Raw genomic sequence first — 26,284 nt, forward strand, 5'->3', positions numbered from 1 at the left:
ACTATTCAACTTGTATTTATCTTTGCAATATCTGTTATACTTTTCTTCAGTTCCAGTTTAAGTTTCATGATGTTTTTCAGCCGTTTCAGAGTTTATAATGGGTGTGTATGGGACGGAATGTTGGGGCTAGAGTGAGACAGCTGAACTGCTAGAGTGAGAGGAGCGAAAAAATTAATCTTAAAATCTTTTTAAAACTGCTGCTGTGTCCACAGCGTTTGATCTACAGGTATGATTTTACCCTCAAAACGTAGCCATCGCTGTCCTCTTTCATCCAATGTGTTTACTATTGTACTAGGTGTTATGGTTCTTTCATAAATGTCACCAAAGCACAGCCTCCTCCTCCAACTCCTCCATAGACTCCAATGTTAAAGTGGCTCAGAAAGTTCCTTTGAAAATCAGAAGAGCAGGCTGTCTTTACACTGTCACCACGTCCATATAATAAACTCCACAGGCATGAAAACTGAGAATTAGGTAGACTAGACATTGCTGCCGCTCACGGTGAAAGAATTTTGTCAATACGACATGTACTTTTCATTTGGGAAGGATTTGTTTGGGGCTGACTTTTCTGTTCATTTTAAGCAGCAAAAGTGAGGTGCATGTCTGTGTGCGTGTGTATGGAGCCCCTGGCTCAGTCACTATAGCAACCAGGCTCACACCTGCCTGCCTAACGAGCTCTCTCTCACTCTGCCAAGATTCATCTTGAACACTTCTCTTTCAACAGCTGCTGTGTCCACAGTGTTTGCTCTACAGCCATCATTTTACCCTCAAAATGAAGCCATCGTTCTTCTCTTTCCAACAGCGTGTCTTTCAAAGCTCAGAGATGTAAACCTTTAAAACTGTGTGGATCCAAGTGAAGGGACCGTATTTTAGTCATTCAGTGATTCAAAGAATATGAACTTTTAATATTCATTCAGATGTTTTCTGACTCTAAATAGTCTTTTCTCATTTTTTAGGTTTTCTAATTTACATTTAAAACATTTTCAGCTGTTTTCTAACTTCTTCTCTGTGGATGGCAGCTTTTAGCAGTTCAGCTTTTTGTTTTCAGGTGAAAATTTCTGTATTTTTCATCTCATTCAACATTTTTAACTTAAAATTCAGCAATTAATTCATTTCAGCGCATATATTCAGATTCAAGCATTCACACTGCAGTTTCTTCAGAAAATGCACTTTCTAGTTAGTGTGAATGCTTGTAAAAGCATTCACAGTATTGTTCTTCTAATCTTTATTATTATTAGTGTGAATGCTTGTAAAAGCATTCACAGTATTGTTCTTCTAATCTTTATTAGTGTGAATGCTTGTAAAAGCATTCACAGTATTGTTCTTCTAATCTTTATTATTATTATATTTTATTATAGATTCCGTGACGTTTTTGTACTCTATCTCCTTCAAAACCGTTCAACTTAGAAAAACCATTCAAACACCGTTAGATTCCTCTTCTTTTGGACATGACTGCTTCTACTTTTCTCATTTATAACATTTATATTTTTAAAATTATTCAACTTTTTTCAACAAAAATTTCCCATGTATTTCAATGGGAGACCCTTCAAATCCTCATTCAACTTACTCATTTTCAAACTGTATCTACTTCAACATACGTTGACATAGAGCTACCATTCAAACTTTAAAACGAAGACAAGACATTCAACTATTCAACTTGTATTTATCTTTTCAATATCTGTTATACTTTTCTTCAGTTCCAGTTTAAGTTTCATGATGTTTTTTCAGCCGTTTCAGAGTTTATAATGGGTGTGTATGGGACGGAATGTTGGGGCTAGAGTGAGACAGCTGAACTGCTAGAGTGAGAGGAGCGAAAAAATTAATCTTAAAATCTTTTTAAAACTGCTGCTGTGTCCGCAGCGTTTGCTCTACAGGTATGATTTTACCCTCAAAACGTAGCCATCGCTGTCCTCTTTCATCCAATGTGTTTACTATTGTACTAGGTGTTATGGTTCTTTCATAAATGTCACCAATGCACAGCCTCCTCCTCCAACTCCTCCATAGACTCTAATGTTAAAATGGCTCAGAAGGTTCGTTTGAAAATCAGAAGAGCATGGTGTTTTTACACTGTCACCACGTCCATATAATAAACTCCACAGGCATGAAAACTGAGAATTAGGTAGACTGGACATTGCTGCCGCTCACGGTGAAAGAATTTCGTCAATAGGACCTGTACTTTTCATTTGGGAGCGATTTGTTTCGGCCTGACTTTTCTGTTCATTTTAAGCAGCAAAAGTGAGGTGCATGTCTGTGTGCGTGTGTACTGAGCCATTGGGTGCAGTTACTATAGCAACCAGGCTCACACCTGCCTGCCTAACGAGCTCTGTCTCTCACTGTGCCAAGATTCATCTTAAACACTTCTCTTTCAACTGCTGCTGTGTCCACAGTGTTTGCTCTACAGCCATCATTTTACCCTCAAAACGTCGCCATCGATGTTCTCTTTCCAACAGCATGTCTTTCAAAGCTCAGAAATATAAACTTTTTAAACTGTGTGGATCCAAGTGGAGGGATCACACATTTCAGTCATTCAGTGATTCAAAGAATATGAACTTTTAATATTCATTCAGATGTTTTCTGACTCTAAATTTTCTTTTCTCATTACTTAGGTTTTTCTAATTTACATTTAAAACATTTTCAGCTCTTTTCCAACTTCTTCTGTGTGGATTTCAGCTTTTAGCAGTTCAGCACTTTTGTTTTCAGGTAAAATTTCTGTATTTTTCATCTCATTCAAAATTCTAACTTAAATTCAGCAATTAATTCATTTCAGTGCATACATTCAGATTCAAGCATTCACACTGCAGTTTCTTCAGAAAATGCACTTTCTAGTTATTATTATTATATTTTATTATATATTCCGTACGTTTTTTGTAGTCTATCTCCTTCAAAACCGTTCAACTTAGAAAAACCATTCAAACACTGTTAGATTCCTCTTCTTTTGGACACGACTGCTTCTATTTTTCTCATTTTTAACATTTATATTTTTAATTTTATTCAACTTTTTCAACAAAAATTTCCCATGTGTTTCAATGGGAGACCCTTCAAATTCTCCTTCAACTTACTCATTTTCAAACTGTATCTACTTCCATATACATTGACATAGAGCCACCATTCAAACTTTAAAACGAAGACAAGACATTCAACTATTCAACTTGTATTTATCTTTTCAATATCTGTTATACTTTTCTTCAGTTCCAGTTTAAGTTTCATGATGTTTTTCACCCATTTCAGAGTTTATAATGGGTGTGTATGGGACGGAATGTTGGGGCTAGAGTGAGACAGCTCAACTGCTAGAGTGAGAGGAGCAAAAAAAATAAATCTTAAAATATTTTTAAAACTGCTGCTGTGTCCACGGTGTTTGGTCTACAGGTATGATTTTACCCTCAAAACGTAGCCATCGCTGTCCTCTTTCATCCAATGTGTTTACTATTGTCCTAGGTGTTATGGTTCTTTCATAAATGTCACCAAAGCACAGCCTCCTCCCTCCAACTCCTCCATAGACTCTAATGTTAAAATGGCTCAGAAGGTTCGTTTGAAAATCAGAAGAGCATGGTGTTTTTACACTGTCACCACGTCCATATAATAAACTCCACAGGCATGAAAACTGAGAATTAGGTAGACTGGACATTGCTGCCACTCACGGTGAAAGAATTTCGTCAATAGGACCTGTACTTTTCATTTGGGAAGGATTTGTTTGGGCCTGACTTTTCTGTTCATTTTAAGCAGCAAAAGTGAGGTGCATGTCTGTGCGTGTGTATGGAGCCATTGGGTGCAGTCACTATAGCAACCAGGCTCACACCTGCCTGCCTAATGAGCTCTCTCTCTCTCACTGTGCCAAGATTCATCTTAAACACTTCTCTTTCAACTGCTGCTGTGTCCACAGTGTTTGCTCTACAGACATCATTTTACCCTCAAAACGTCGCCATCATTCTTCTCTTTCCAACAGCTTGTCTTTCAAAGCTCAGAGATGTAAAGCTTTAAAACTGTGTGGATCCAAGTGGAGGGATCACATTTTAGTCATTCAGTGATTCAAAGAATATGAACTTTTAATATTCATTCAGATGTTTTCTGACTCTAAATTTTCTTTTCTCATTACTTAGGTTTTTCTAATTTACATTTAAAACATTTTCAGCTCTTTTCCAACTTCTTCTCTGTGCTTGTCAGCTTTTAGCAGTTCAGCACTTTTGTTTTCAGGTGCAAATTTCTGTATTTTTCATCTCATTCAAAATTCCTAACTTAAATTCAGCAATTAATTCATTTCAGTGCATACATTCAGATTCAAGCATTCACACTGCAGTTTCTTCAGAAAATGCACTTTCTAGTTATATTTTATTCTTCCGTACGTTTTTTGTACTGTATCTCCTTCAAAACCGTTCAACTTAGAAAAACCATTCAAACACCATTAGATTCCTCTTCTTTTGGACATGACTGCTTCTATTTTTCTCATTTTTAACATTTGTATTTTTAATTTTATTTAACTTTTTCAACAAAAATTCCCATGTATTTCAATGGGAGACCCTTCAAATCCTCATTCAACTTATTCATTTTTAAACTGTATCTACTTCCACATACGTTGACATAGAGCCACCATTCAAACTTTAAAACGAAGACAAAACATTCAACTATTCAATTTGTATTTATCTTTTCAATATCTATTATACTTTTCTTCAGTTCCAGTTTAAGTTTCATGATGTTTTTTCACCCATTTCAGAGTTTATAATGGGTGTGTATGGGACGGAATGTTGGAGCTAGAGTGAGACAGCTCAACTGCTAGAGTGAGAGGAGCAAAAAAATTAATCTTAAAATATTTTTTAAAACTGCTGCTGTGTCCACGGTGTTTGGTCTACAGGTATGATTTTACCCTCAAAACGTAGCCATTGCTGTCCTCTTTCATCCAATGTGTTTACTATTGTCCTAGGTGTTATGGTTCTTTCATAAATGTCACCAAAGCACAGCCTCCTCCTCCAACTCCTCCATAGACTCTAATGTTAAAATGGCTCAGAAGGTTCGTTTGAAAATCAGAAGAGCATGGTGTTTTACACTGTCACCACGTCCATATATAATAAACTCCTCAGGCATGAAAACTGAGAATTAGGTAGACTGGACATTGCTGCCGCTCACGGTGAAAGAATTTCGTCAATAGGACCTGTACTTTTCATTTGGGAAGGATTTGTTTGGGCCTGACTTTTCTGTTCATTTTAAGCAGCAAAAGTGAGGTGCATGTCTGTGCGTGTGTATGGAGCCATTGGGTGCAGTCACTATAGCAACCAGGCTCACACCTGCCTGCCTAATGAGCTCTCTCTCTCTCACTGTGCCAAGATTCATCTTAAACACTTCTCTTTCAACTGCTGTTGTGTCCACAGTGTTTGCTCTACAGACATCATTTTACCCTCAAAACGTCGCCATCGTTCTTCTCTTTCCAACACTGTGTCTTTCAAAGCTCAGAGATGTAAAGTTTTTAAACTGTGTGGATCCAAGTGGAGGGATCACATTTTAGTCATTCAGTGATTCAAAGAATATGAACTTTTAATATTCATTCATATGTTTTCTGACTCTAAATAGCACCAATAGCCCAACACTCTCAAGGAAACGAAAGACAACGCAGAAAATTTCACACCTTGCTTTCAAAAACCCACACCCCTCAGTCTGAACCCACACAACTCAGAGAAGAAAACACACCTGAAGACGGTCGGGAGAAATGGGTAAAGAACTTTTCAGACCGGAATCTCACTGAATCTGAAAAGAGGGTTTTAGCCAAAGGACTCAATTTCGCCATTTCTCCGCAACAGTTGCCCATAGTGGACCTCATCACAGCCACAGAAACCGCCATACGGATTAATAAATTATCACAGACAGAAGCAAAGCAAATCAGGATGAAAGTGTCAGCCACCCTCTCCAGTGCGAAAGTCCCTCCGTCTAACCTTACACTACAAGAAAAGAAGGCCGTCGCTTCCCTGAGCAAAGACCACAACATCACTATATTACCAGCGGATAAGGGAAGGTGCACCGTGGTCCTAAACACAACAGATTACCACACAAAGATCACTACTCTCCTCAGTGACAACAACACCTACTGAAGCTTTAAAGCGAGACCCCACAAGCAGCTACAAGAAGAAAGTTATAGCTTGCCTTCAAAACCTTGAAAAGGACAAAACCATTGACCGCATTACATATCACCGCCTTTATCTAGGGGATGCCATACCCTGCATTTATGGACTTCCTAAAATCCACAAGGAAGGGGTCCCACTCAGACCCATAGTCAGTAGCATAAACTCAGCTACTTACAACATTGCGAAACACCTTGCTACCATCCTTGCACCTCTCGTGGGGAACACCCACACCACATCAAGAACTCCACCGACTTCACCGACAAGGTCCAGAAACTTACCCTGGATCCAGATGAAACCATGGTGTCCTTTGATGTAGTCTCCTCTTCACTTGCATACCCACCACGGAAGCAGTGGAGACTGTCAGAAAACAACTACAAGAAGACAGCTCCTTGGAAGACAGGACCAACTTCACACCCGATCAGATCTGCACACTGTTAGACCTCTGCCTTACCACAACATACTTCAAATACAACGAAGGCTTCTACAGACAAAAACATGGCTGTGCCATGGGCTCCCCTGTGTCACCTATTGTAGCCAACCTTTACATGGAGGAAGTGGAAAGGAAGGCTCTTGGCTCTTTCAAAGGAAGAGCACCCAGCCACTGGTACAGATATGTAGATGACACCTGGGTCAAAATCATGACACAAGAAGTGGAATCCTTCACTGCGCACATTAACGCCGTGGATAAAAACATCAAGTTCACCAGGGAAGACACAAAGGATAACTGTTTGCCTTTCCTGGACTGCGCCGTGCACATTGAAGAGAATGGCAACCTCAACATCGAAGTTTACCGGAAGCCCACACACACGGACCAGTACCTCCTCTTTGACTCCCATCACTCTCTGGAACACAAACTTGGAGTAATTAGGACCCTACACCACCGGGCAGAACAGGTTCCCTCTAAGCCTGAGGGAAAAAAGAAGGAACACACACATGTAAAGGAAGCACTCAAAATGCGGTTATCCTAACTGGGCGTTCATAAAGTCAGCAAAGAGGCACAGAAAAGAAGATCAGACACCAGCGAGGGAGGATAAGAAAGACAGACGCAACAACGTTGTCATCCCCTATGTAGCCGGTGTATCAGAGAAACTCAGGAGAGTTTTCTCCAAGCACGACATCCCAGTGTACTTCAGACCCAGCAACACACTCAGACAGAAACTGGTTCACCCGAAAGACAAAACTCCAAAACACAGACTTAACAACGTGGTGTATGCTGTACAGTGCAGTGAGGAATGCCCAGACCTCTACATTGGAGAGACCAAACAGCCACTCCACAAGCGCATGGCACAACATAGAAGAGCCACCTCCACAGGACAAGACTCAGCAGTCCATCTGCATCTTAAGGATAAAGGTCACTCTTTCGAGGATGCCAACGTTCACATTTTGGACAGAGAGGACAGATGGTTTGAAAGAGGAGTGAAAGAGGCCATCTATGTCCACTGTGAGCGACCATCTTTGAACAGAGGTGGCGGTTTACGACACCAACTGTCTGCCATCTATAATCCAGTTTTGAGTTCCCTCCCAGACGCCTTAACGCCCACTCACATCCTGGGCCATCTGACCTCAGGAATTCACATGACAAGGTGCGGCCAGGTTTCACAATGAGCTCACCCGAAACCCTGGCTGATTAGGTACCACACCCGCTTTCACACCTTGGCTGAACTGAAGAAGCTTCTTGGATGAGAGGTGAAACGTCTTCAAGCAACTCAAAGAAGTCCAGACGCTTTTCTTTGCAAACTCCTTTGACTACGATGACCTGGATGACTGAGAACCTTCACAGACACGACTCTAAATAGTCTTTTCTTATTTCTTAGGTTTTTCTAGTTTACATTTAAAACATTTTCAGCTCTTTTCCAACTTCTGTGTGGATGTCAGCTTTTAGCAGTTCAGCACTTTTGTTTTCAGGTGCAAATTTCTGTATTTTTCATCTCATTCAACATTTTTAACTTAAAATTCAGCAATTAATTCATTTCAGTGCATACATTCAGATTCAAGCATTCACACTGCAGTTTCTTCAGAAAATGCACTTTCTAGTTATTATTATATATTCCGTACGTTTTTTGTACTGTATCTCCTTCAAAACCGTTCAACTTAGAAAAACCATTCAAACACCGTTAGATTCCTCTTCTTTTGGACATGACTGCTTCTACTTTTCTCATTTTTAACATTTATATTTTTAATTTTATTCAACTTTTTCAACAAAAATTTCCCATGTATTTCAATGGGGAGACCCTTCAAATCCTCATTCAACTTACTCATTTTCAAACTGTATCTACTTCAACATACGTTGACATAGAGCCACCATTCAAACTTTAAAACGAAGACGAGACATTCAACTATTCAACTTGTATTTATCTTTTCAATATCTGTTATACTTTTCTTCAGTTCCAGTTTAAGTTTCATGATGTTTTTCAGCCGTTTCAGCGTTTATAATGGGTGTGTATGGGATGGAATGTTGGGGCTAGAGTGAGACAGCTCAACTGCTAGAGTGTGAGAGGCGAAAAAATTAATCTTAAAATATTTTTTAAAACTGCTGCTGTGTCCGCAGCGTTTGCTCTACAGGTATGATTTTACCCTCAAAACGTAGCCATCGCTGTCCTCTTTCATCCAATGTGTTTACTATTGTGCTAGGTGTTATGGTTCTTTCATAAATGTCACCAAAGCACAGCCTCCTCCCTCCAACTCCTCCATAGACTCTAATGTTAAAATGGCTCAGAAGGTTCGTTTGAAAATCAGAAGAGCATGGTGTTTTTACACTGTCACCACGTCCATATAATAAACTCCACAGGCATGAAAACTGAGAATTAGGTAGACTAGACCTTGCTGTCGCTCACGGTGAAAGAATTTCGTCAATAGGACCTGTACTTTTCATTTGGGAGCGATTTGTTTTGACCTGACTTTTCTGTTCATTTTAAGCAGCAAAAGTGAGGTGCATGTCTGTGAGCGTGTGTACTGAGCCATTGGGTGCAGTCACTATAGCAACCAGGCTCACACCTGCCTGCCTAACGAGCTCTGTCTCTCACTGTGCCAAGATTCATCTTAAACACTTCTCTTTCAACTGCTGCTGTGTCCACAGTGTTTGGTCTACAGCCATCATTTTACCCTCAAAACGAAGCCATCGTTGTTCTCTTTCCAACAGCATGTCTTTCAAAGCTCAGAGATGTAAACCTTTAAAAGTGTGTGGATCCAAGTGGAGGGATTACACTTTAGTCATTCAGTGATTCAAAGAATATGAACTTTTAATATTCATTCAGATGTTTTCTGACTCTAAATTTTCTGTTCTCATTTCTTAGGTTTTCCAAATTTACATTTAAAACATTTTCAGCTATTTTCCAGCTTCTTCTGTGTGAACATAAGCTTTCAAAAGTTCTGCACTTTTGTTTTCAGGTTAAAAACTCTGTATTTTCCAGTTCATTCAACATTTTTGGCTTAATATTCAGCAATTAATTCATTTCAGTGCATACATTCAGATTCAAGCATTCACACTGCAGTTTCTTCAGAAAATGCACTTTCTAGTTCTATTTTATTATTATAGATTCCGTACGTTTTTTGTACTCTATCTCCTTCAAAACCATTCAACTTAGAAAAACCATTCAAACACCGTTAGATTCCTCTTCTTTTGGACATGACTGCTTCTATTTTTCTCATTCATAACATTTATATTTTTAAAATTATTCAACTTTTTTCAACAAAAATTTCCCATGTATTTCAATGGAGAGACCCTTCAAATTCTCCTTCAACTTACTCCTCTTTAAATTGCATCTACTTCCACATACATTGACGTAGAGCCACCATTCAAACTTTAAAACGAAGACAAGACATTCAACTATTCAATTTGTATTTATCTTTTCAATATCTATTATACTTTTTCTTCAGTTCCAGTTTAAGTTTCATGATGTTTTTCACCCGTTTCAGAGTTTATAATGGGTGTGTATGGGACGGAATGTTGGGGCTAGAGTGAGACAGCTCAACTGCTAGAGTGAGAGGAGCAAAAAAATTAATCTTAAAATCTTTTTTAAAACTGCTGCTGTGTCAGCGGCGTTTGCTCTACAGGTATGATTTTACCCTCAAAACGTAGCCACTGCTGTCCTCCTTCATCCAATGCGTTTATTATTGTACTAGGTGTTATGGTTCTTTCATAAATGTCACCAATGCACAGGCTCCTCCTTCCAACTCTTCCATAGACTCTAATGTTAAAATGGCTCAGAAAGTTTGTTTGAAAATCAGAAGTACAGGCTGTCTTTCCACTGTCACCACGTCAATATAATAAACTCCACAGGCATGAAAACTGAGAATTCAGTAGACTAGACATTGCTGGCGCTCACGGTGAAAGAATTTTGTCAGTGCGACTTGTACTTTTCATTTGGGAAGGATTTGTTTCGGCCTGACTTTTCTGTTCATTTTAAGCAGCAAAAGTGAGGTGCATGTCTGTGTGTGTGTATGGAGCCATTGGGTGCAGTCACTATAGCAACCAGGCTCACACCTGCCTGCTTAACGAGCTCTGTCTCACTCTGCCAAGGTTAATTGTAAAAATGTCTGTTGATTCATCTTAAAAATTTCTGTTACAACAAAGCGGTTGGAGTTAGATTAAGTCAACAGGTTCAACAAGTCAGATTTGACAGGGTTTTGCCACAGATTAAAAGTATGTCAGCAGTTAGTATAAGCCGACTGAATAGAGCATTCTCCTTGGCCTTTTAAATTCAAGCTTATTGTGTATTGGTGGACTTGTCTTCTGCACACAGGTTTTTCAGATCTGGGCAGTTGGAGTCAGTTGATGACTTTTAAATAATCCTTTCTTACTGGATAATTAAAGCTCACAGCATCTACCTGTCTGTAGTGGATTTTCCCACATTTTAAATGATGTAATCTCATTTAATGTCTCTGTTTTTAGTCTGTATAGTTTTTCTCCCTACGAATACACTCAAAGTAGTCTTAAAATAAAACCCACAAAACAATTCAAGATGAAATACTTTTTATTTTCTCGTTTAATGCCAGTTGCCCTCTTTCTCTGTATGTCACTCATTTGCTAATACTCAGGCAAAAAGTACCAATTTGTATGCTGATGAGTCTTGTGTATTTTTTTTACCTCTGTCTCTCTATGACAGAGAAATGTATATGCTCAATATTGCTGTTCAAACTGATGCTCAAATTTCCAAGCACTACCTGAACGCCTCATCGGTCTTTTACGAATCACTGCACCAACTGTCGTCATTCCGCTTTGCTCTCTGCTGTGGTAAGTACAATACGGTACTGCACTGTTTTATTTTTATGATGGTAAAAATACATGTTTGACATTTAAACTCACATATCAAGTCTTTTTAAAGTTCAATAGAGTTCAAAGAATAAAGAAAAAAAAAAGAATAACCTTCGCTATCATTTATATCGGTTTATGACGTTTTTTGCTGTTAGCAGCAGTGCTAACGCTAGCTTCAATGCTAATGCTAGCAACAATGCTACGCGCTAGCTATAGTGCTAACACTAGCCTTAGCAGTTGTTAACTGACAAAAGAATATTCCTGTGATATTTATTGGTGATCAGTGAGACAAAAGTAACGAATGAGCTTTATTATTACCATTGTGGCTCAGTTTTAACAGTAAGAGTACTAGCACTACCAGCAGTTCTAACACTAGCTGCAATGCTGACGCTAGCTGCAATGCTAACGCTAGCTGCAATGCTAACGCTAGCTGCAGTGCTAACACTAACTGAAGTGCTTATGCTAGCAGGAATGCTAGCGCTAGCAGCAATGCTAATGCTAGTAACAGTCTAACAGTAGCCTTACATAAGTGGAAATACTTCAGTTAATTAGTTTGAATTACAAAATGGTTGCTGTGTCAGCTGGTGTGCTATATTACTCTATAATTACCCTGCTGACTATAAGTTCAGTATATCATGTCGTGTGGGCTTTGTATTTCTGTTAGTCTGATAACACTGTACAGACAACTAACATATTATTTCTCGTCTTACACTTTCAGGAACTTGACTGACATCTGTGCTTTGCCTGGTAGGTGTGCACATACTGTAAAGAAGTATACCAAAATAAAAAAATAATCTGACTTATATAAGCTGTAAAGTGATGGGTTCAATCTTTCATTCAAACTAGACCTTTTAAACACAATTTTATAATAAATACACATAAGTGCAGCTTAACAATTGGGCTAAAATATTTTTTTCGTACATTTTTGTAGTCACACTACATGTGATTAGTTAATGATTCACTCAATCATATTTGTATTAAAAATATTATTGCTGAATTTAAATAAATATTTATTATTTTAAAAAGTGCCCAATTATGCAACTTTTTGCACATGGCAGCCAACAACAGTTTAGCTTCAATATTTGTTTTGTCCTTTTTCAGTAGTCACAATTAGTTCATACAATTACCATGTGATATAATTTTAATAAAATTATTATTTTTTTCTTCTTTTTTGTTCACAGTGTGCAGAAGAACAAGGACCAGATCTCCAGTCTTCTCTGTCACATCCCAACCCCCCATCCCCTCTATCCTCTGTCCTGCTCCACCTGTTGTCTCTGCCTTCTTTCCATCTGTATTTCACCCTGTGGTTTGTGAGAAATTTTGCCAAACCAAGAATCTTATTGCGGTTTGATTTCAAAACCGTGTCTCTCCTGCTCTGTCTGTTCTCTCTGCTAAATTTTCTCTCTACCTGTTTTTCACTCTTTGGCTTGCTGCTGAGAAATGCACAAGCCAATAAAGCAATAAAAGTGCATATTTTGCCTCAACCTTTGAACAAACTGAACAAACAAAGAAAACTCTACGGTTTGATTTCAAAACCGTGTCTTTCCTGCTCTCTCTGTTCTCTCTGCTAAATTTTCTCTCTACCTGTTTTTCACTCTTTGGCTTGCTGCTGAGAAATGCACAAGCCAATAAAGCAATAAAGAGTGCATATTTTGCCTCAACCTTTGAACAAACTGAACAAAGAACACTCTGCGGTTTGATTTCCAAGCCGTGTCTCTCCTGCTCTGCCTGTTCTCTCTGCTAAATTTTCTCTCTACCTGTTTTTCACTCTTGGCTTGCTGCTGAAAATGCCAAGCCATTAAAGCAATAAAGAGTGCATATTGCCTCTACCTGAGAACAAACTGAACAAATAAAGAAAACTCTAATTCACGGTTTGATTGTCATTTCCCAGCCGTGTCTCTCCTGCTCTGTCTATTCTCTCTTCTAAATTTTCTCTCTACCTGTTTTTCATTCTGGGCTTGCTGCTAAGTTGTGCCAAGCCAATAAAGAGAGTACATAATATTCTCTCGACTGACAAACTGTCAAACAAACAAAGACATTGTTTCTGAGAAATAAAAGCTGAAATATAAAGACAAAGAAAACATCTCCTGCTGTGTGCCACTCTTGTTTTTTGAATACATTTTCTAAAGACTAACAGAAACACTTAAAGGTGTGTAAAATGCCAAAAAAGCAGAAAAAGTCACAAGCTGCAAAACAACGCTGGAAGAAGTTCCATGAGTTTCACAAAGTACCAACATGTGAACAAACTGAGTGTGATTTTCCTCAGAGCTCTGCAGAAGACCGTGTGTCTGGAAAGACCAATGCTGATGGTGTCAAACAGGCAGGTCGACATGTTCCTGCACATGTACAACAGGTATCCTATGCAGATGCTGTAAAGACTGGATTGCAGCATGCATTTAATGAACATCAGGTAAACCATAGAGACCAACCTGAGGTGTCAAGTGCCCCACAGGTGGGTTATGCTGATATTGTGAAAAGAGGCCATCACAGTGATGTGGCAGGGCCATCTCATGCAGAAAGAGTGAACCTTGAAAACCAGCCCTCTGTAACACATGTCTGTGCATCTCACAGCCAGGCACATCCTAAATATGGAGACTCCAGAAACAGTCAGTGCACATGTAACTCACTCACATTTCTTGCTTTCCTTCATGAGAATGAAAACATGTCTACAGTTGACCTTAATCTGGTCTTGGATAAAGGTGATGTGATGTGATGTACAAAGAGGCCAAGAAAAGATTCCCCAAGAGTATTCATTTGGCAACCGATGAGCTGCCAGACAAAGTTGATGCTCACAGGTCTATGTATCATGTCGACATGACACAGCCTTCCCGGTATGGGACATTTGACGAACCTTCAGAAGAAGCAGTAGATACCTTTCTCAGCTTAGAAGCAGGACTGAGCTGCCTGTTGTCAGATGTGCAGTATGCCTTACTGATTATGAGTGGATTGTGTATCGCAGTGTTCAGATCCACATCAGGAAAATATGGGTTCTTTGACCCACACCCCAGAACACCCAGTGGTCTTCCTCTAGCACTATGGTCACGTAATCGTGGTACAGCTGTGATGCTGAAATTCACACTCCTCAGTGACATGATTAAGAGGCTCCAAGATTCTTATGAAGAGATGGAGATATCACCCTCTTGTACCTATGAGCTGAAGCCTGTGCAGTTTTACAGTATGAGCACAATCAACCTGAGTGATACTATCACTGACACAGTCTGCAGACCAACAGCTGCCACTGCTGTGGCACCTACTCACTCTGATACAACTGTTGATGAAGCAAACCCCTTTACTCCAAGGAGAAACACAACCACTGATCTGACTGAGAACATCTTTTGTCAAATGTCCATTTGTACACCACTGGTGAAACAAAAGAAGTCCACATGACTCAGTTCACATCACATGAAGATCAGAATGAACCTCCTAATATACCAACTGAAGAACTATGCAGTGAATTAAGTTTCCTTCCATCAAGGGATGGTTTTTCATGTCAATCAAATGCTGCAATAAAAAATGTTGCTGCCTGTGACCTTTCTGATATAGTTTTACAAAAACTGAAAAAAGTTAATAAACAACAAAGGCACAAAATGAAAAGAAGATTAATGGCATCAGAGAAACCCAGAAATCAGAGAAAAGAAAACCAAAAAAGGAAAGAACGACAAAAGTATGCTTCAAATAAAGAGTACAAAGAAAAGAAAAAATCTTGCACAAGCGAGGTATATAAAAACAATCCTGAAGTTAGACAGAAAAAACAACAGTATATTAAAAGATGTTACCATGCGAATGCTGAATTCAGAAAGAAACAACAACAGTATGTTAAAAGACGTTACTGTGAGAATGCTGAATTCAGAAAGAAACAAAAACAGTATGTTAAAAGACGTTACTGTGAGAATGCTAAAGTTAGACAAAATCAAAAACAATATATTAAAAGACGTTACTATGAGAATACTGATTTCAGAGAGGAGAAAAAAAGCTACATCACTAAAAGGTATCGAGAAAACTTAGAATTCAGAGAGAGACAGAGATGTCGAGTTACTCAGCGGTATGCAAATGACAACACCTTCAGAGTAAGACACAGACAACTGATGAAACAACTAATGCGAGACAGGTATCAAAGTAATCTTGCATTCAGGATTATGCACAACATGAGATGTGCAATGAAAATAAAAAGGAAATACAGATGGGTGAACAGACAAACCCAAGAGAGTGACAACAGTGTGATCAACGAGGCCATATCTGTGTTCAAATCACAAATCAAAGTTGGACCATCATACCCATGTACTGTATGTTTCAAGGCTTCATTTCCAAACCAAGTACGACCCTGCAGAAGGTCAAATTATGTCAAAAACCCACATGTGGTTGCAACATGTTTGACAGGAAAGTTTGTTCATGTTTGTGATGAAAACTGCAGAAATGAGCAGTGCAATGTGCCTGATGAGAGAAAGAGAGAGTGGATTTGTCACACCTGCCACAATCATCTTAAAAATGGATCCATGCCAGCACTTGCTGTTGCCAATAAACTGGATCTTGCTGATATTCCACCTGAACTGTCTGATCTCAACATACTGGAGAGACATCTCATAGCCAAGTGCATACCATTTGCCAAGATTATTCCTCTTCCCAAAGGCAGACAAAGAGCAATTAGAGGAAATGTGGTCTGTGTCCCATCAGAGGTACAGGAAACTGTAGAAGCATTGCCTCGATTGAGAATTAATTCTCAGGTGATGAGAGTAAAACTGAAGAGACGCTTGTCTTACAAAGGTCATCAGCTGTTTCAGACTGTAAGCTGGTCTAAACTTGTGCAAGCACTGCATAAACTCAAGCAGATTCATCCACAGTATAAGGATGTGAGCATCAGAGATGATGCTGAGCTGTGTGATCAACACTTCCTGATGAAGATGAGGAGGATGATGATGAAAACATGAATGAGGACGATTATGATGAGGCTGATTTAATGGAAATTGACAGCTGTGAGAAAAATGCACTGAGTGAAGCACAAAATAAAAATGAACAGGACATTGACATGTTACCCTGTGATGGTGAACAACCACATGAGCAGATGAGAGATGATTCAGAGCAAGCAGATAGACTGACTAATGGTGGTTTTGCACTCGAGTCCTGTTTGCAGCCCCCTGATGTGGCTGAGGAAATATTATGTTTCAGTGAAGGAATCTACTCTGTTGCTCCTGCAGAGAGAAACAATCCAATATTTTTTTCAAAACACCTAAACTGGAGGCCATGGCCTTCCCTGTGCAGTTTCCTACAGGCCAAAACACACTGGATGAAAGAAGGCTGATCAAAGTATCCCCCAGTGGGTATTTCAAATCAAGACTTTTCTGCATTGATGATCGTTTTGCCAAAGACACAAACTATTTGTTCTTTGCACAGTTTGTGACTGAAATACATTTGGCTACTTCCAGCATGACAATCCAGTTAAGGAAGGCAAAGCCTTTGACCAGAGATGGGAGAAAAATAACCTCAGGCATGTTACAAGATAAGCATGAGGTTGAGAAACTGGTGCGAAATAAAGATGCAGTGAGATTCATGCAGCCTCTGAGAGGAACCCCAGCCTATTGGGAGAAAACAACAAGAGATCTTTTGCCATGATCAGACAGTTGGGAACTCCACGTTCTTTTGCACATTTTCAGCCGCTGAAATGCGCTGGCCTGAAGTGATTGAGGCAATAACAAGGCAGCAAGGTGAACAAGTCAATTTTGAAGGACTCGACTGGTCAGCAAAGTGTGACATCCTGAGAAGCAATCCTGTCACAACAATGCGCATGTTTGACAAGAGAGTTGAAGCATTATTCAGAGATTTACTCTTATCTCCTGCAGAGCCACTTGGCAAAGTCATTGACTACTTTTACAGAGTTGAGTTTCAGCACAGAGGAAGCCCACACATACACTGTCTCCTGTGGGTAGAAGGTGCTCCTGTGTTTGAGGAGGATGATGAGCAAACTGTTGTTGATTTTATAAACAAATACATCACAGCTCAGCTGCCTGATCCACATAAACAACCTGAACTGTACAAGAAAGTAAGAGAAGTGCAAAAACACAGTAAGAACCACACAAAGACGTGCTTTAGGAGTTTAAGCTCCGGGTGCCGTTTTGGTTTTCCCAAACCACCCTGCAATGAGACAATGATCACAAGACCCAGTGAGGATGATGAACTGGAAGTAGAAACAGCAAAGAACAAGCTCAGACCACTGAACCAGCTGCTGAATGAGCCTGAAACTGCTTCCATGAGTTTAGAGCAGCTCTTGGCAAGATGCAAGTTGACACATGCAGAATATGAGCGATACCTGAATAAAATGAACACAAGAGTGCGATCATACTAAAGCGTGATCCAAAAGACTCTTGGATAAATGGCTATAATCCACATCTGCTTGAAGCCTGGAACAGTAATATCGACATAAGCTTTGTTTTAGATGCTTTCGGCGCTGCAAATTATTTAATGAAATATATATCAAAAAAAGAGGGCGGGCTGTCTGAGTACCTGAAAACTGTCATTGAGAGCTCCCAGAAGGACAGTGTAAATGAGTGTGATGAAATGAGAGCCGTCATGCAGGCATATTCAAAAAGCGAGAGATCAGTGCACAGGAGTGTGTTGCTCGTGCATGTGGTCTTCACATGAAGCAATGTTCACGTGCTGTAATATTCATACCAACTGATGATAATCCTGTGAAAATGAGTCGTCCCCTGTCAGTTCTGGACAACACAACACCTGAGTCTTCCAATGTTTGGATGACATCTTTGAATGACAAATACAAAGCCAGACCTGAAACACCAGAGTATGAGGAGATGTGCATGGCAGACTTTGCTGCTACTTGCAGGATTGTCTATGGCCAACAGACAAAAGGTAAAGATGTTTGCCCCTTCTCAATGAGATGGGATTTGTGCAGAGGCGCAAAAATGATAAGCCTGCTGTCATCAGATTTCACCGCTGCTCACAAGAAAAACATCCGAACAATATTATGGAAGACTGCTTAAACTGTACCTTCCTCATCGTTCAGACCACGAACTGAAAACACCATCGTTGCCAACCTATCAGGCTTTCTATGGTGCTGGCTGTGTACAGCTACCAGGTACTGACCGTCTTGAGTACGTGCAACACATTGTCAAAAGAAACAGAGAGAAATATGAGAAAAACAGCGAGGAGATCGAGGCGCTGTTGAGGAATATGAGCAGAACAGAGGTGTGACTGACGAATGGTGTAATCTGGCACCTGAATCAGATCTTGTAAGGTTGCCACTTGTTGAACAAGAAAGAGAGCGAGACAATGAAAATGAACAGGAAGATGTGCCTGACTACAGCCGTCAGGCTGATGCTTCAACAGAAGTCAGAGCCATCAGGGAACCCCTGCTATTGATCCCACTTTGTTTCGTCAGATGTTTCAGAATCTGAATAAGAAGCAAGCCTGCATATTTTATGCAGTTAGAGACTGGTGCATTAAAAGAGTCTGTGCTCTAAATCCGAGCAGTTTTTCTTTTATATTAATGGTGGTGCTGGAACAGGAAAATCACATCTTATCAAATGCATCTACTCAGAAGCATCTAAGATACTGAGCAAAGTGCCCAGATATGCAGGCAGCGTTGACATATCAAAACCCACTGTCCTGTTAACTGCTTTCACTGGGACTGCAGCATTTAACATTTCTGGAACAACACTGCATTCTCTTCTCAAGCTCCCTAGAAGCTTAAAACCTCCCATTCAGGGACTTGGCAATCAGCTGGATGAAGTCAGATCAGAACTGTTGAATGCTGAAATAATCGTCATTATTGAAGTGTCTATGGTGTCAAGACATCTCTTTGCATATGTAGATGCAAGACTCAAACAGATCAAAGGGACTCGGAGACCCTTTGGAGGCATGTCAGTCATTGCTGTTGGAGACTTCTATCAGCTACCCCCAGTGCGACAGTCTAAACCTCTCTGTGTGCACGACCCGTCCGAGATCGACCTGTGGCGGGAGCATTTTCAGATGATCACTCTGACTGAGATTATCGTCAGAAAGATGATGTTGTCTTTGCTGAGATGCTGAACAGAATCCGTGTGAAAGGAAAGTTGGATGTGCTTTGCGAAGCAGATAGAAATTTGTTGTCACAGGCCATAACTGAACCAGCCCGTTGTCCGACTGATGCGTTGCACATTTTTGCAACTAATAAAGAAGTGGATGCGCACAACTCTGCAACACTGGCTCTGCTCCATACTCATATCATTGACATCCATGCAGGCGATTATAGAAAGGATCCTAGAACTGGCAGAATGGCACTACAAGACAGACCATTCAAAGGAGGTAAAACGAGTTACCAGACACACTGAAAGTTGCAGAAGGAGCTCGTGTCATGCTCACCAGAAACATTGACATACAAAATGGTTTGGTTAATGGAGCTTTTGGAAAACTACTTAGAGTAGTTCACTCTGAAAATGACCAACACATCATCAAGCTTGGACTTAAAATGGATAATGAGACATCTGGAAAGAATAACCGCACACCAGCAGGCGACATGGTGTACATTGAGAGAGCAGAGGAGAATCTAAAGCAGAAAAGAGTGGTGCGAAGACAGTTCCCAGTGAAGCTGGCCTTTGCATGTACAATACATAAGGTACAGGGTATGACAACCACATCAGCTGTTGTCTCTCTTAAGAGCATTTTTGAGCCCGGCATGGCCTACGTAGCTGTCAGCAGAGTGGCGTCTCTCAGTGGACTGTATCTTCTTGATATGGAGGAGAAAAAATATTCACCAACCCAGAAATCACTGCAGCGCTTGAGAACATGAGACAAGCCAACCTTGATGACATGATGCCTCTTCTACAAGTGAGACAAACACTGAGCAGGTCAGACGTTTTCACCATTGTTCATCATAACACAGAGGGACTGCCAGCTCACATTAATGACATCAAGAGTCACCATGAATTGTGTCTAGCAGATGTTTTGTGCCTAACAGAAACACACCTGCGGGGCTCTTTTGTCGCAGAGAGTCTCCACTTGGAAAATTACAGTTTGTTCAAACGCAACAGACACCTTTCCTACACAAACTTTCCCCAGATGGCAAACAGAAGTGGTGGTGGAGTTGCTGTTTATGTGAAAAGTGACATTCAAGTGCATGAAAAACAGTACATCCATAATGTAACTGACCTTGAATTTCTGGCTTTAAAGGTTGAAGCACCAGTCAGTGCACTGATTGCAGTTGTGTACAGACCTCCAGACTACACTCTGAGGCCATTCCTGAAAAACCTGGTAAGCCTATTAGACTCATTAGAGATCATGGACTGTCATCCCATCATAGTGTGTGGTGATTTTAATGAGAATGTTTTATCCAGTGCAAACAAACCAATCCTGGAGCTGTTTGAGTCTAGGGGATACGCACAGGTCATCACTGCCCCTACCACAGAGAAGAACACACTGCTTGACCTAATTTTCATTTCTCAGCCAGAGCGATGTCTCCATTCTGGAGTCATGAAGACCTACTATAGTTACCATGACCCTGTATACTGTGTATTGTCCTGTGATGATTCATGATCTAGATCTTTGACTACAGTAAGTAATTTCTATATTTTGAATGACTTAAGAAAGTAGAGCGATATTTAAAAGTTGACTTAAGAAAAAATGCCCTGCATTGCAGTATAATGTTTGAATTTTTTACATAAAATACAATTAAATGAATTAAATAATGATATCAATAAAATATGACAATTTTATTTATTACAGAAAATCTAAAAATCAGTAATCTATGAATGTCAGAAAAATCAAATATAGCAGTTTAAAACGAACAGTGTAGGCATATCCTCTCTGCAGCCAGGCTTCAAAATCCTGCCAGGCTGCCCCAGTCTCACTGTGGCTGGGAGGGGAGGAGGGTGGACCAGAGGATTGCCCACACAACAAATAAATGTTCAACAGCTTCTTCATTGTTTCTGAGAGAACAACACAGACTAACGTTTGCTTTTAAAAAAAAAAAAAAAAAAGAAAAAAAAAAAAAAAAAAAACCTAATTACAGCAATAATGACAGTTAAGCCAGTTTATCTGTGCCTCTATTTTGAAATAATATTTACAAAAATGTTATTGATTTCAGTTTGTTATAATCTTTAAACTTTTCAAAAGTATATGATTATATTTTTGGACAAATCTTACGATGAAACATACATTTTTATGAGCTTTTATCATGTTTCAGCCAGTGCATTTATCAGGGTGGGTCTGGGTTGATAAATGCACTGGCTGATAACTTCACATTCTGGCCAGAAATGTTTCAGCAGTGTTACATATGCACTACATATGTTACACTTGCTTTTTGTTACCAGCTGATACCCTACATTTGTATAGACATTGGATGGTGTGAGGCTGGGGAGTTGAGTGGAGTGGGTGGGTGGGAGTTGAGTGGGCGGGTGCGGTGGGAGGTTGTTAGGCTTCTTTCTTTTTTTTTTTTGTTAAGAGAGACACAGTCCTCCTGTGTCTTCTCCAAGCTTCACATGTACAATCCAACAGTGTGAAGCACATAGCAGCCAGAAACTGTAATGCCACAGATCAGAGGCTTCATCATCACCATCTTCGCCCGTACGATCAGGCGTGAGACTTCACATCTAGAAGTCCTCCTTCTAGCTTGTCCCACAAGCAGTCGGTGAGATTTACTCACAACAAAAAGGGTTAATGACATTATTTCCATGAAAACGTATTAATTCTTTGTAAAGTGTTTAAATTGTGTTTTCACTTGACCTTAGGAGTGTTATTTTGAGTGTATTTTAATATCTGTACTCAGGTGTTTCCCTCTGTGATCCATCCCTTCAGAGCTGAGACACTCAGGACTGAACAGACTGCACAGTTTCTGTGACCGAGCCTCCAAAACATCTTCTTTGAAACCACACATGATAGAAGGGCTTTATATTTGCAGCAGCACTACTAAAGGTATTCAGTTTATTACAGGATGTGTTTGTTTCTTAGGACCAGCTCCAAGTGCACACTACCTAACATATACACCTTTCTGTTCCTTACAAACCAACTACTCTGGATCATATGGCCAGTTGGCAGGAATGTTGCTGCAGGAAAACATCCCTGGAGATCACCATCATTGCCAGACTGACTGTGCCTCCTCTGTGCAGTGTCAAGATCCTCCTTAAATGAGTGTGTAAGTTAACATTTTCATTATTTTATTCCTTTGACAAGTATCACCGGTATTTACATTTACAACTACATATGTTCCTGTTTTCTGCTCTTCTTTTAAAGTCCTCAGCTATCCTGCTTCTGTGCTGCTTGCCACACATCAAACACTGGCCGGATGACAGGGAGGATCCACTCTGAAGTCACTGGACATGATGAGGATCATATGGGACTTTATAGTTTCACAGAAACGTTGTGCTCTTTGATTACAGGTTTTAAATGGACATAATGACTGCCTCTCTCTGATCAACAGGCTAAAGGATTGTTTTCATTGTTAGAGCTCTGTACAATGTATGCTTATTTAATATTTCATCACAGAGCAAACCTTTATTTATTTAACATATTTTTATTTTGTTTTACTGTTGAATTAACTGTGGGGATTTTTTTTAAGTGGGCACTCAGGATGTCATATGACCAGAAATGTGGTAACTGGAATTCTACAGTATGTTAAAAAAATCTGCTAAGAACAAAACACACACAAAAACCCCCAAGAGAACTCAAATTCGTTCCATGTAATCCAATCTAAAACATTTTAAACTGCTGAACAGCAACACAAACAGTGTTAAAGAAACAGTGTTAACAGAATAATTATGATGAGTTTGTACCAAAGTTTCAGGTCACATGGCACACCTAGTGTGTAGTGCGGGGTATCAGCTGGTAAGTATAGGTTTTTCATATTTGTGTCCTTAGAGTTCAGATAGATAAAGCCTTGTGTATAATAATTAGTCATAACCACAACTCAAAGTCAGGGACTAACTAAATTTGTGACTTTGTGTCTGAGCCCAGGTTAAAACACAGTGTTAAAAAGCATTTAGTGGCATGGCTGAACAATGCTGTAAACTAATGATACTTATTTATCCATGTTCACAAAAAGGACTAATGTGTTTATTTGATTATTTTTATGTGTTAAACTGTGTTACCACCTTAGGCTTTCATTTGAGTTTACTCAAAAATCTCTATACAGTTCTCTTTTACCACTGTGTGGACACTGTTTACAATAAAACATAAAAAAGAATGAGTAATAAAAAGATGTGTAGACAGATCAGTAGATTAAGTAGACCAATAGAAACAGCTGTTCAGCCATGTTCTAAGAAACCAACACAATTTAAAAGGTTCAGGATTATGGTTTTAAAAGTTGAATTTTCATGTATTTCATATGTTGCTTATTATTTTTATTTGGTTATTTAATTTAGTTATTTTTATTTATTCTCCTGTGAAGTGTTTAACAAAAATAGCTACTTTAATTTCAATTTTATTTGTTTATTATTTGGTAATTCGTTCTTTAAGAATCGAGTCTGTGCCAAAAACTAAAGTTGAACAGACACATGACAGGATCAGATTATTAACACCTTAAAACATTGCAAACGTCTCTTTTAAAAGGATTTTTATTCTATTTTGAAAAAAAAAAAACATTTGTTGAATTAATTTAAGTCCTTTTCAGAAAGAAGCTGTAAAATATGACGTAAGATTTTCATGTTATTTTCTATGACATACAAAACAATTGATGTATGTAATACCATTAAACATGATATACACATGTGTATATGTCTGAAAAACATTATGCTGTATATTAAAGCTTGTATTTTCTCCAGAATGTTTGTTCATCTTTTCAGTTCAATTCAACAAATTTGTTTTTACATTTATTTTATTATTATTTTTTATGAATTAGAGATTTATAATACATAATTCCACTCTTTAACTGATTAGAAGAATATGAACTTTTGTTATTCATTCAGAGGTTTTCTGACTACATTTTCTTTTGTCATTACTCATCTTTTTCTAATTTACATTTTAAACATGTTCAGCTATTTTCCAACTTCTTCTGTGTGAAAATCAGCTTTCAAAAGTTCAGCACTTTTGTTTTCAGGTTAAAAATTCTGTATTTTCCAGCTAATTCAACATTTTTAGCTTAATATTCAGTAATTATTTCATTTCAGTGCATACATTCAGATTCAAGCATTCACACTGCAGTTTCTTCAGAAAATGCACTTTCTAGTTAGTGTGAATGCTTGTAAAAGCATTCACAGTATTGTTCTTCTAATCTTTATTAGTGTGAATGCTTGTAAAAGCATTCACAGTATTGTTCTTCTAATCTTTATTATTCTATTTTATTATTATCTATTCCGTACGTTTTTTGTAGTCTATCTCCTTCAAAACCGTTCAACTTAGAAAAACCATTCAAACACCATTAGATTCCTCTTCTTTTGGACATGACTGCTTCTATTTTTCTCATTTTTAACATTTATATTTTTAATTTTATTCAACTTTTTTCAACAAAAATTTCCCATGTATTTCAATGGGGAGACCCTTCAAATCCTCATTCAACTTACTCATTTTCAAACTGTATCTACTTCAACATACGTTGACATAGAGCCACCATTCAAACTTTAAAACGAAGACAAGACATTCAACTATTCAACTTGTATTTATCTTTTCAATATCTGTTATACTTTTTCTTCAGTTCCAGTTTAAGTTTCATGATGTTTTTTCAGCCGTTTCAGAGTTTATAATGGGTGTGTATGGGACGGAATGTTGGGGCTAGAGTGAGACAGCTCAACTGCTAGAGTGAGAGGAGCGAAAAAATTCATCTTAAAATCTTTTTTAAAACTGCTGCTGTGTCCACGGTGTTTGGTCTACAGGTATGATTTTACCCTCAAAACGTAGCCATCGCTGTCCTCTTTCATCCAATGTGTTTACTATTGTGCTAGGTGTTATGGTTCTTTCATAAATGTCACCAAAGCACAGCCTCCTCCCTCCAACTCCTCCATAGACTCCAATGTTAAAATGGCTCAGAAAGTTCCTTTGAAAATCAGAAGAGCAGGCTGTCTTTACACTGTCACCACGTCCATATAATAAACTCCACAGGCATGAAAACTGAGAATTAGGTAGACTAGACATTGCTGCCGCTCACGGTGAAAGAATTTTGTCAATACGACATGTACTTTTCATTTGGGAGCGATTTGTTTCGACCTGACTTTTCAGTTCATTTTAAGCAGCAAAAGTGAGGTGCATGTCTGTGTGCGTGTGTATGGAGCCCCTGGCTCAGTCACTATAGCAACCAGGCTCACACCTGCCTGCCTAACGAGCTCTCTCTCTCTCACTGTGCCAAGATTCATCTTGAACACTTCTCTTTCAACAGCTGCTGTGTCCACAGTGTTTGCTCTACAGCCATCATTTTACCCTCAAAACGAAGCCATCGTTCTTCTCTTTCCAACACTGTGTCTTTCAAAGCTCATAGATACAAATGTTTTAAACTGTGTGCATCCAAGCGGAGGGATCACATTTTAGTCATTCAGTCATTCAAAGAATATGAACTTTTAATATTCATTCAGATGTTTTCTGACACTAAATTTTCTTTTCTCATTTCTTAGGTTTTTCTAATTTTAATTTAAAAACTTTTCAGCTATTTTCCAACTTCTTCTGTGTGGTTGTCAGCTTTTAGCATTTCAGCACTTTTGTTTTCAGGTGCAAATTTCTGTATTTTTCATCTCATTTAACATTTTTAACTTAAAATTCAGCAATTAATTCGTTTCAGTGCATACATTCAGATTCAAGCATTCACACTGCAGTTTCTTCAGAAAATGCACTTTCTAGTTATTATTATTATTATATTTTATTATATATTCCGACGCGTTTTTTTGTACTGTATCTCCTTCAAAACCGTTCAACTTAGAAAACCATTCAAACACCGTTAGATTCCTCTTCTTTTGGACATGACTGCTTCTATTTTCTCATTTTTAACATTTATATTTTTAATTTTATTCAACTTTTTCAACAA

General features: G+C 38.8%; 1 protein-coding gene and 2 long non-coding RNA genes across 5 annotated transcripts in view; all 3 read left to right on the forward strand.

The window, feature by feature from the left end:
- LOC120433299 (cholesterol 24-hydroxylase-like) overlaps positions 1-26,284 on the forward strand; it is a 107,845-nt gene that overhangs the window by 25,722 nt on the left and 55,839 nt on the right. The window lies entirely within an intron of this gene.
- LOC120433300 lies at positions 10,580-12,799 on the forward strand. The gene is made up of 3 exons (XR_005608474.1): positions 10,580-11,337; positions 12,077-12,105; positions 12,540-12,799. It is a non-coding gene; the product is annotated as an uncharacterized LOC120433300 (long non-coding RNA).
- LOC120433302 lies at positions 20,556-22,628 on the forward strand. Of its 3 annotated transcripts, XR_005608477.1 has the most exons (5): positions 20,567-20,595; positions 20,679-20,895; positions 22,138-22,254; positions 22,371-22,474; positions 22,573-22,628. It is a non-coding gene; the product is annotated as an uncharacterized LOC120433302 (long non-coding RNA). The 3 variants fall into 3 exon arrangements; XR_005608476.1 differs by having other exon boundaries at positions 20,556-20,895; XR_005608478.1 differs by lacking the exons at positions 20,567-20,595; positions 20,679-20,895 and adding an exon at positions 21,923-21,970.

Source organism: Oreochromis aureus, linkage group 15 (genome assembly GCF_013358895.1).
Source record: "Oreochromis aureus strain Israel breed Guangdong linkage group 15, ZZ_aureus, whole genome shotgun sequence".
NCBI lineage: Eukaryota > Metazoa > Chordata > Actinopteri > Cichliformes > Cichlidae > Oreochromis > Oreochromis aureus.